The sequence below is a fragment of the Watersipora subatra genome, chromosome 3 (genome assembly GCF_963576615.1).
Source record: "Watersipora subatra chromosome 3, tzWatSuba1.1, whole genome shotgun sequence".
NCBI classification, from domain to species: Eukaryota; Metazoa; Bryozoa; class Gymnolaemata; order Cheilostomatida; family Watersiporidae; genus Watersipora; species Watersipora subatra.
Window position 1 is genome coordinate 16,885,838 of NC_088710.1, and position 10,627 is coordinate 16,896,464.

At 35.1% G+C, this 10,627-nt stretch overlaps 1 long non-coding RNA gene across 2 annotated transcripts; it reads left to right on the forward strand.

The window, feature by feature from the left end:
• The first annotated feature begins 774 nt into the window (after positions 1 to 774).
• Positions 775 to 8,481, forward strand: LOC137392057 (uncharacterized). 2 transcript variants are annotated; one of them, XR_010978209.1, is made up of 3 exons: positions 775 to 912; positions 3,442 to 3,498; positions 8,382 to 8,481. It is a non-coding gene; the product is annotated as an uncharacterized lncRNA (long non-coding RNA). The 2 variants fall into 2 exon arrangements; XR_010978210.1 differs by lacking the exon at positions 8,382 to 8,481 and adding an exon at positions 5,242 to 5,284.
• The last annotated feature ends 2,146 nt before the right edge of the window (positions 8,482 to 10,627 follow it).

The window sequence follows — 10,627 nt, forward strand, 5'->3', positions numbered from 1 at the left end:
TCGTACGTTGACGTTTCCATATCACAACTGGCCTACGCACGACGTCGTGCGCCTTGTTGCGCGCCTTGCGCTGTCATATGGAAACCAGGCTTAACACTAATCGTCACAGTATTTCTAGATGTGACAGAGATGTTATTTACGGCTGCTGCAGTCAAAGCAAGGCCAATGTTATTACAGCTGCTTATCTAGTATTTTGCAATATTATCACATACTCGTTATATACGCATTATGTGGCTCTCAGCCTGAAGGGCCAGGTTTGTAAGGCAGAGCTAGTTAAAGAGTGGTAGAACACACATGTGAATAATAAAGCCTGCTCTGTAACACTTACTAGAACCAACATGTACATTCAAACATAAAACATTAAAAATACCTATTTTTGTTACGGTATATGCATGCATGCTATATGCTGACCTTAGAGACCTTGTGCACGTGGTAGCGTATAAATTAAAACCATCAAAAATTTACAAATCCTGTAGTGAAGTTTATCTTTTCTTGAAATTATCAGTGTGGCACTCCTTTGTCTGCGCATGCTAAGGTGAGGCCGGGTTCAGACCTGGGGACAGCTGCGTAATCTCGACTCATTATGTGTGCAACAGCTGGAAAGCAAACAAATTGTGTAGCTGCGTATGGGCATCAAATTAATTTAATTGCGCAAATGACGACATTTCTTTCTGTAGGACATAATAGTCGCGCACTCTGAGCTTGTAGTCCATGAGCGATCGCTTGCATAACAGGTACTCTGTCACGCGTGTCTTAGATGCCATATTGGTTTGAACCAGGCCTAAGTAAGGCTGTAAATCTACCTCATTCCATCTCGTTACAGTCAGGCTTTTAGCTTTAGTTTCTGATTTAGACAAACAAGGATAGGCTAAAACTCTATTTAAGAAATAGGACAGATAGTGGAGGTAGCAGGTATGTGTGCTTATGCTTTAGCTCTGGCTTACCATGTACCTTGGGGATTACATTGAACTAAAGAATTTGTGGTTGTCACTCATCCAAAGTAACAAAAAATTAGGACTTTTATTAGAAGCCTGAATGATTGTAGCCTAAAATTTATTTCATATTCATGTTTTTAACGCAGTCATTCTGACTTTATATATGTGTTAGTCGTATAACAACTGAAAAGCAGAAAATCAAAGAAGAGAAAGGCTGTTATGAATGCTTAGATATAAAATTATAGGGAGCAAAAAATATGCAAGTACAAAAACCCACCTGACCGCGCAGGCCAAGACAACATATGTAGTTTTAAAAGCTGAAGATAACTGTAGAAATGTCAAGTGATTTGCAAGAATTGAGTCGCTATCCTTGGTAATGTTTCCGTAGATATGGATTACAGAAAAATGTTGTCTTGCTAACTGGTTGCTAGATGCATGCTTTACATTAAAGCTTCAAGGTCGCGAATGATAAGTTTTTCAACTTTTTAAAGATTTCAAGGGATTCAAAAATGTACAGCAACTGTTTCAATAATATGGTTTACAGAAGGATGTTTAAGAACTGAATAGTGAAATGGTATATAATTTATATTGTAATATTCATACAAAAATTATTTCCGTACCATATGCTTATCAAAGCTTCCATTGCAAGGCAAAAGTTAGCAGTAGTTCATTTTTTAGTATAGAAATTTAGGACAAAAAATGGATGTAAAATGAGCAACATTGTATAATGCTAGAACTACATGTAGCATCAGCTTTGCTAACAAGGCTTTGTGAAGGATATTAGATACGCATGACATGAGAAAAATCTTTTACCATGGATGTTTATATTATTGAATGATATTATTAATATTCCCAGTTGCAGATATTACTTAAGAGAAAATGACTATTTTGCCATAAGCTTAGCTTTTGAACATTTTTTTGATTGGCTAATCAACCATGATACAGATACATGCAAAATAATTAAGCTCTCTGTATACACATTAATATGCTAGTTAGCAACAAATTTGTGTGTAGCACTAGCAAAATCAATGACTAAAATTTGCTTTATAGTTTTCCAGTTTGCTGCAGGACACTTTTTGTCTCTTGTGAGCTTTAGCTTTCAGAGCCAGACATTACCCAGTTCAAGAACTGAAGGTCATAATCTAGGAGCTAGCATTATTTAAACATCCATTTGTATATAGCTGAGGGTATGGCATTATGTAATAGCGTGGCTGGTGGTTGTTTAGTTCAGGCTAATCCCATCGGCCACTGTCAACACCTCGCTGGCACTTGCTACATGCATTACTCATGCTTCTTTGTCTAATGGTGCGTGTACACTGGCCGATTTTGTCACCCATTTTGTCGAGCACAGACCAATTTGATGAGTCGGTGTCGGCTTCGGTAGGTGTGAGCAGAGAGATCGGTGTCGGTGCTGATTTGAAAGTCGGTGTCGGTGAATCCCAGCAGCTCATCAGCCAATCATAAGCTAGGAGCCTCTGATTAAATGAGCCTAAGCTTTAATGGCAGTTCTAAGTTTATGAAACGAAAGGGCTAGGTTTAATGAGAGGCTAGGAGACTGTCATTAAACTTTCCCTAGTGTTCTTTCTGATAGTGAGCTTTTATTTAAATTAATTAAAAGTGAATAGCCAGTTGTATGACTACTACTAGTACTACTACTAGTTCTACTACATGTACTACTTTAAAGGAATTTGCCGGCCCTTACTTGGCACGATCTAAATTATTTCATACAGAAATAAATTGAGTGTGATTTTATTCAAGGTTTTATTAGCGAAGGAAATTTACTAGCCGACGAGCGTACGGCCATTCGCTCTGTTTACTAAGTGAGCGTTGCGCCCTTATATACAATAAAATTGCCCGTTCCGGCTAACGGAACCGAGTAGGAACACCAGGTAACAATGTTTAAATGGCCAATAATTAGGCCCGCTAGTGCGTTGATATGACAACATAAACGACGACAATTGATAGCCTAATGAGTAACAAGGCTATAATAAAAAGGAAAACACATATAATAAAATATTTATAGACATAAAATATATACAAACATATAATTACATATAATACAGACTGTCAGAGCTCCCGCAGCTGATCCTGCCATCAACAAAATCTAATCGTCATCGGAAGATTCCATTCGGCATTCAGTAGTTGCTTCTAGCGGTAGTAGTAGGAGCAGTAGTAATAGTGTAGTACTTATATATAATTTTCCACATCAAACACGTTGATTTTTATGTGTACTTGTCTTTGCGTGGTTGGGTGAAGGTCAGAACGGCGAAGCGCTGTGATTGGCTGTTGGTACCGAAAAAAAAAGGTTCGATCGTTGCAATGTAAAGGGGAGTCGGTGTCGGCACCCATACATGAAATGTCTGAGGTACCGGTCTGAGTCAGGGTATTGGCACCTAATCGGAGTCGGTCCTGGCCAGTGTAAACGCACCATAACTTGTGATGTACTGTCTAACTGGTCTTGGTCAACATGAATGCATGCTCACCATCAATTGTCTTTTTTCTGTAGATTCTGCAATCGTGTTTCGTAATGATGCTATGATGCCTGACTTGCTTTTGGTTGCAGGTATGTACTGACAAGATAAATCAGTGTGACTCTTTTTTCAATTTTATTTTCAAGGTTTAATTATATGGTCTATAATTTTGATAACAACTGTGACTTAGTCTTTAGCTGAACGCCCTCTTTTCTTGTTATTTTGTTACTGTTACTCATGCCAACAAGAAATTTAAAAATCATATTGTTTTAACTAATTATAATAGGAAAGGGTGGAGTACTATTTAAGATAGCGTTTTTCTGTAGACCCACATTACAAAAATCATAATTAGCAATCAATATAGCTCTGGTCATGACATTAAAATTAACATTTTTGTGGTTTAGTGTCATGCTTAGCCTCTGAACATTGATTCCAATGTTTCTAACTTGAAAGTTTTGAACTCTTGAGATTACACCATACTGACCCTCTTATAAAGCTTAACCCTGTCTATAACAAATATGATTTCATCTAGTTCTTAATAGCCTAGCCGAATAACCTTACCCACACTGTGTAGTACTGTCCTGATTGTATTGTGGCTGATTTTTGTTAGTACAAATTAGGGTTTGGCACTAGGAGTGAAACTCACTGAAAATTCATGGGGTTATCTTCTCTCAAATCTTGTAATTAGAAAGTTTGAGTATTTTTATCTTGTTGGCTAGAATTTAGACTGCTGCGTGTGAGATTTGGTGCTTGAATTATTTGAACAGAATGGATTAATGTTGGGTTTACTGGGACTGAAAGATGTGTGATATTCAACAACCAGGCTTGCTACGAACTAATGCAACTATGAAAATAATTATAATTGCATTTCAATATCATGATGACTAAGCTGGTGTCTTGTAATAATTTAGGTTGTACACATAAAACACCATAGATATAGCATGTTTCAGTCAGTTCTACTAGTACAATTAAATATGACATGGAGTCGTGTAATGTTTTTATAATTTTAGTCTCCATTCTTCTTATTTGAGATTCTGACGCTTGTCGCCAATGTTTTTTGTAGTTCTACCTGCAAAATGATAAAAAGTTATTTTCACCTGTAAAATTACAATTTAAGTATATATATTGAACAATACTTAAACTGTTCTATGTACTCGAAGAAGAGATAGAGATAAGGTTTGAGTGATCAAAAAAGATATATGTGCATGCAGGGACAAGAACACTCCAGATAACCTAATCGCAAACCAAGAAAACCTCTGTAGTCATAAAAGCCGAAGAAACTGTAGAAATGTCAAGCGATTGGCAGTAGTCGAGAGTTGCTATAATTCATAATGCTTTGGTAGATATGAATTACTAAATAATTTTTCAGCAAGCTTAGCTTTTGAACCATGATACAGATACATGCAAAATAATTAAGCTCTCTGTATACACATTAATATGCTAGTTAGCAACAAATTTGTGTGCAGCATTAGCAAAATCAATGACTAAATTTGCTTGATAGTTCTCCAATGTGCTGTGGGACACCTTTTGTATCTTGCAAGCTTTAGCTTTCAGAGCCAGACATTACCCAGTTCAAGAACTGAAGGTCATAATCTAGTAGCTAGCATTATTTAAACATCCATTTGTGTATAGCTGAGTGTATGGCATTATGTAATAGCGTGGCTGGTGATTGTTTAGTTCAGAGAAATGGCTAATCCCATCAGCCACTGTCAACACCTCGCTGGCACTTGTTTACATGCGTTACTCGTGTGTCTTTGTCTAACTTGTGATGTACTGACTAACTTATCTTGGTCAACATGAATGCATGCTCACCATCAATTGTTTTTTTTCTGTAGGTTCTGCAATCCTGTTTCGTAATGATGCTATGATGCCTGACTTGCTTTTGGTTGCAGGTATGTACTGATAAGATAAAACAGTGAGACTCTTTTTTCAATTTTATTTTCAGGGTTTAATTATATGGTCTATAATTTTGATAACAACTGTGACTTAGTCTTTAGCTGAACGCCCTCTTTTCTTGTTATTTTGTTACTGTTACTCATGCCAACAAGAAATTTAAAAATCATATTGTTTTAACTAATTATAATAGGAAAGGGTGGAGTACTATTTAAGATAGCGTTTTTCTGTAGACCCACATTACAAAAATCATAATTAGCAATCAATATAGCTCTGGTCATGACATTAAAATTAACATTTTTGTGGTTTAGTGTCATGCTTAGCCTCTGAATATTGATTTCAATGTTTTCAAATGTTTCCAACTTGAAAGTTTTGAACTCTTGAGATTACACCATACTGACCCTCTTATAAAGCTAAACCCTGTATATAACAATTATGATTTCATCTAGTTTTTAATAGCCTAGCCGACTAACCTTACCCACACTGTGTATTACTGTTCTCATGGTATTTTGGTTAACTTTTGTTAGTAAAAAGTAGTATTATACTCACTGGGAATTCGGGAATTATCTTCTCTCAAATCTTGATATTTAAAAGTTTGAGTATTTTTATCTTGTTGGCTAGAATTTTGACTGCTGAGTTTGAGATTTGGCACAAGAACTCTTTGAGCAGAATGTATAAGTGCTAGGTTTACTCCACTTAAAAGATGTGCAATATTCAGCAACTATGCTTGCTATGGACTAATGCAACTCGGGAAATAATTATAGTTGCATTTAAATATCACGCTGACTATGCTGGTGTCATGTATTAAGTTAGGTTTTACACAAAAAAACACCGGAGATGTAGCATGTTTCAGTCAGTTCAACTTGTTCAATTAAAATGACATAGAATGGTGTAGTGTTTTTATAATTTTAGTCTCCAATCTTCTGATTTGAGATTATCACGCATGTTGTCAATGTTTTTGTAGTTGTACCTGCAAAACAAAAGAAAATTATTTTTCATTTGTTTTTACAATTTAGGTATAAGGAACAATACTAACCAAAACAGTAAATAATGCAGTATCTCATCAATGTTAGCCCTCTGAACCCTCACAGCTGGTATTACGGAATTGCGTAGGCTGTGGCAGAAACCTTAATGGCGGAATACAGGCTTACATATGGTTCTGTTTACAAAATATGTTTTTAAGCAACAGCAAAAACTAATAAAATTAATTTTTTCGCAGGATGTTAGATTCTGAATTTCACTTCCATTTGTAACATTTTTCACTTATCTTTATCTACTTCTTTCATTATAATAACACATTTTATTAGAATGATATCGCGAAACAATCAATATGACTCGTTCGTTGGTAGGTCATAAATGACTGTGATACAAATGTGGAATTTTATGATAATAAATATAAATTTCCAGTATATTTTGAGTCATGAAAGGATGATGAGTGTGCTATGGATGAATATTATCTGTAAATGTTTAATGAGTGTTTAAAATCATGCGAACTTTTATAGTTTTAGCCCGAATAATGGTGACATACTGTTTTTTTCTGTTTGATGACATCTGCTGTAGGTTGTCCGACGTTTTGTACTGCTGTTTCACCAAATATCATTGCATTGTTAGCACGTTTAGCTATATTTGGTAAAAAATTAATAACTTCGGATTGCTGGACATATTGTCTAGGTTTACTGACACGCATTGATTAGATCGAGCAAGGATCAACGGGTTAAAACTCGGTTTCGTATCATGGATTTTTACAAGTTTGTATTTATATTTAACAACTATGATATTATCTTACATGTATTTACATAGCATTGTCTAATTTATTTGAAAATTAGAGCTTTAACCCTCTCACCCCTGATGCCAACTATTTCGGGAGAAATTGTTCACACTTGGGCCTGAAGCCAACACTTTCGGGACACTTTCTGAATAACTTTATTGATACTCCTTTTGTGTTTATCGTTTTTTTATAGCTTTATTTCGAAAGATAACAGTCTGAGGATTGTTTTGATACCAGAAATGTGGTTGGATAAAAGCATTTTACTAGGCAAATCCTGTGATAGATTTCAAACTTCAACTCTGGAGGTCGCCATATTGAATGCGTTTGCCGAAAGACAACGGCTAAATCTTACAATCTAACGTAATAATTAGTTCAGGTGAATAATTTAGCAGTGACAGTGATCTACAACAACACTTTGACCGTTTATTAGTAGCACAAAGTGGGTTTCAATTGCACAACGTCAAAATTACTAAATTGTTATAACTTTTAAATTTTTCGAAGAAAAAATTTTTATTTGACAAATCTTTTCACAATTTTAGTTGATAAAAACGATACATTATATTAGTTTTGTACTCCAGTTGTTTGCATCTCGTGTTTATTATCATAACTGCAATAAATGTTGTCCATATAGAATGTAAATATGATATATAGACCTTATATACCAATTGATTGAACAATGGAACGGAAACTACATTATGCCATAATATTGCGTATAGGCTCATAATTTCAGTTCTATTGGTTAGAACTCCAAATTTTTTTTTGCAACTTGATGATAACACCTTTTCTTGTCATCCTAATATGTTACTGAAGTGTTATCAACCAAAAAGCTGACTGGTAGTAGCAGCCAAACTTAGACTTTTCGATTTCCAAAAAATGTATCGATTTGAATCTTATCAATAACATCCTATATAGATTAACCTAATGTGTATATATTAGTATCAAAATGTAGCTAGGAATGTTACCAACAAGTTACAAAAAACTATTTTCATTTATCTTGAACGCAGCTTTATTTATGCTCAATTTAACACACCTCACTTTATTAAATATTGAGTGTGAAAAATTAATTAGGCCAGGGGGGCACTCAACTGGAAAATAATTAGGGCTGAAAGGGTTAACTAGCAAATGTGGTTGCTGTCTAATGACACAGGCTTGGGTAATATTTCATACCAAGGGTTAGCACAAAGCCATTTGCATAGCTATTCATCCATAACATCTCGTGTATTGCTTTTCATTTGACCAGCACTTTATGTATTTCTATATCAAATTCATTGACATACAAACTGGTGGTGACTCACGGTTCTTTCATCTATATAGGCCTGGGCGGTCATCAAGGTCCTCTTCCTTGCATTGTCTTCCGGAAGATTTTGGCGATGAGTAGATCATAAATGTCAGTTGAACGCTTCTTCCCTGTCATTAGACACGTACCTAACCTAATTTTGAACAGCTGGTAAGTCATCATTGACTACTTGACTTGATGGGCTTTGTACTTAATGACCTCCCATATACTCTCAACACATTAGTCATAACTTATAATAAACTTTCATGGGTAGCAAAATCGTAAATGATACAGAATTTGAAGCGAACACGAGTCAATACACAAACCGAGTCAATACACAAACCGGCTATAGGAAATCAATTGATTCTTCAGAAGATTGCGTCAGTCTACCCCAAACCTTTAAAATAAATATATTGATAAATATATATATATATAACAATAACCAATAAATAGATTTAAGAATTCAAGCAATTTATGTTTACACAAATTCTGTACCATTCACTATCTCACTACCCACTTTCGCCTTGAAATTCTAGAAAATTAGAGATGCGAGCTTGCAAGGTGGTTTTTGATGTATCACTAAATGCCCAAAGATGCGAAAGGCCAGTTACGGAAACTACATCACTCGGTTTTCCCGTCAGGTCTGCTTCAGATTTGTTTTAAAAAGGTTGGCTGAAAATGAGAGTATAAGCAAATCGAGAAGTTTCCAGCCAGGAAGAGATGATTTAAAAATTAAAATGAAGAAAAAATAGAATTAGCTCTAATATAAGATCAGAACGTTTTTTTCAAGAATGTTTTATTAAGCTGAATTCAGTTATATTAAATTTATACTTTAAGTTTGTTTATGCGATGCCACAAAAGTGTAGCGTACCAAGCGTGTTGCATCAGGTCTCTCTCTCTCTCTCACAATCATTAGTGCTATGATTCTCTGAAAGGTAAGAACTCCATACGGTATGCTACTGTATGGACTGCTGCATACTGCCACTACTCAAAATTATGTTGTACATAATACTGCTACATTTTAATGCAGACCATAACCTTTACATAGGTATTTGTAGCCTTGGGGGCATGGGTATAGAGCATGAATAGATAAAATCATGTATTTTTTCATTGTAATATCTCTTATTGGTAGTTTTTTAGAGGATGGCAACACAATAATTTATCTTTAGTTAATTTATATAAAAAACATTTTTGAGATAGGACTTTAAGAAAATTAACTTGCGAGCTTTTGTCCCAGAATGCATTTTGCTCTCATATCAGACATGACTGTACAGTAGGCGCTGCTAAAATGAGATTATCAGTTCTAGGAACGTTTACATGATAAGGATTTTTCATTATAAGAATGTTAACATACATGTAAATTGTCTAAACCATTTCAGGACCTTTCCAAACTCACTCATGTGAGAATCCGACTTACATTCTTTTGAATGTATTGGCGGTGCCTTAACTGTATTATTGGTTTTCATCGACAACTTTTCATGATCAACCTCATTGGTTTAATAGACCATGATTGTGGTAATTTAACAATAATTTGATGAAGAGCGCATAGTTTGACGCGACAGCGACTTACAACAATTGACTAAGAAAAAATATTTTCACTATAAAAAAGCGATAGTACCTTTTCGTCATCTATTCGTTCTTAAGAGCTCAAGATTGCAACTCCAACTCGTGACATTCAGATGCACCGACCAATAGCCTTAAAGTATTAATCAACAATTGCACTGCTATATGTACCTATTCTCTGTTCCGTTGTCACTTCAGACAAATTATCACAAGAGTCAGAATGTCATGGAAATTGTATGTATTATATGTATAATGCTTTATGTACAGTGTTGGGAAAAAATCTTTGTCTGCCTGTTTAAGTAAGTGTAGCACTGCAATAAATTCATCATAATTTGAAATATTTTGCACCGCATACATAAAACCCTGTAACAAAACAATCCTAATGAGCTGAAAAATAGAAATAACTAGATTTTAATATTGCCAAATATCTTCTATTGTATCAACCACTGCCTACTAATTCACACTGCATACCAGAAAATATGTCATCGCAAATTTCGTTATTATCTCTTCTTTAATTATTTTCTAAATTGAAAATAACAGTCTTGTACTGTTATGGGCCCAGAAAAAAGCCATTGGGGTTGTTTTGCATTTTAATATTTTATCTGGTAGCCTTTGCAGACTATAACCATTCTGCAGCCTTAGGCATGCTGTGAACAAGCCTCACGAGCGCTTGAGTGTTCATAATCTGAAACCAGCAATCATGTTGGACAGCTGGTTTTTT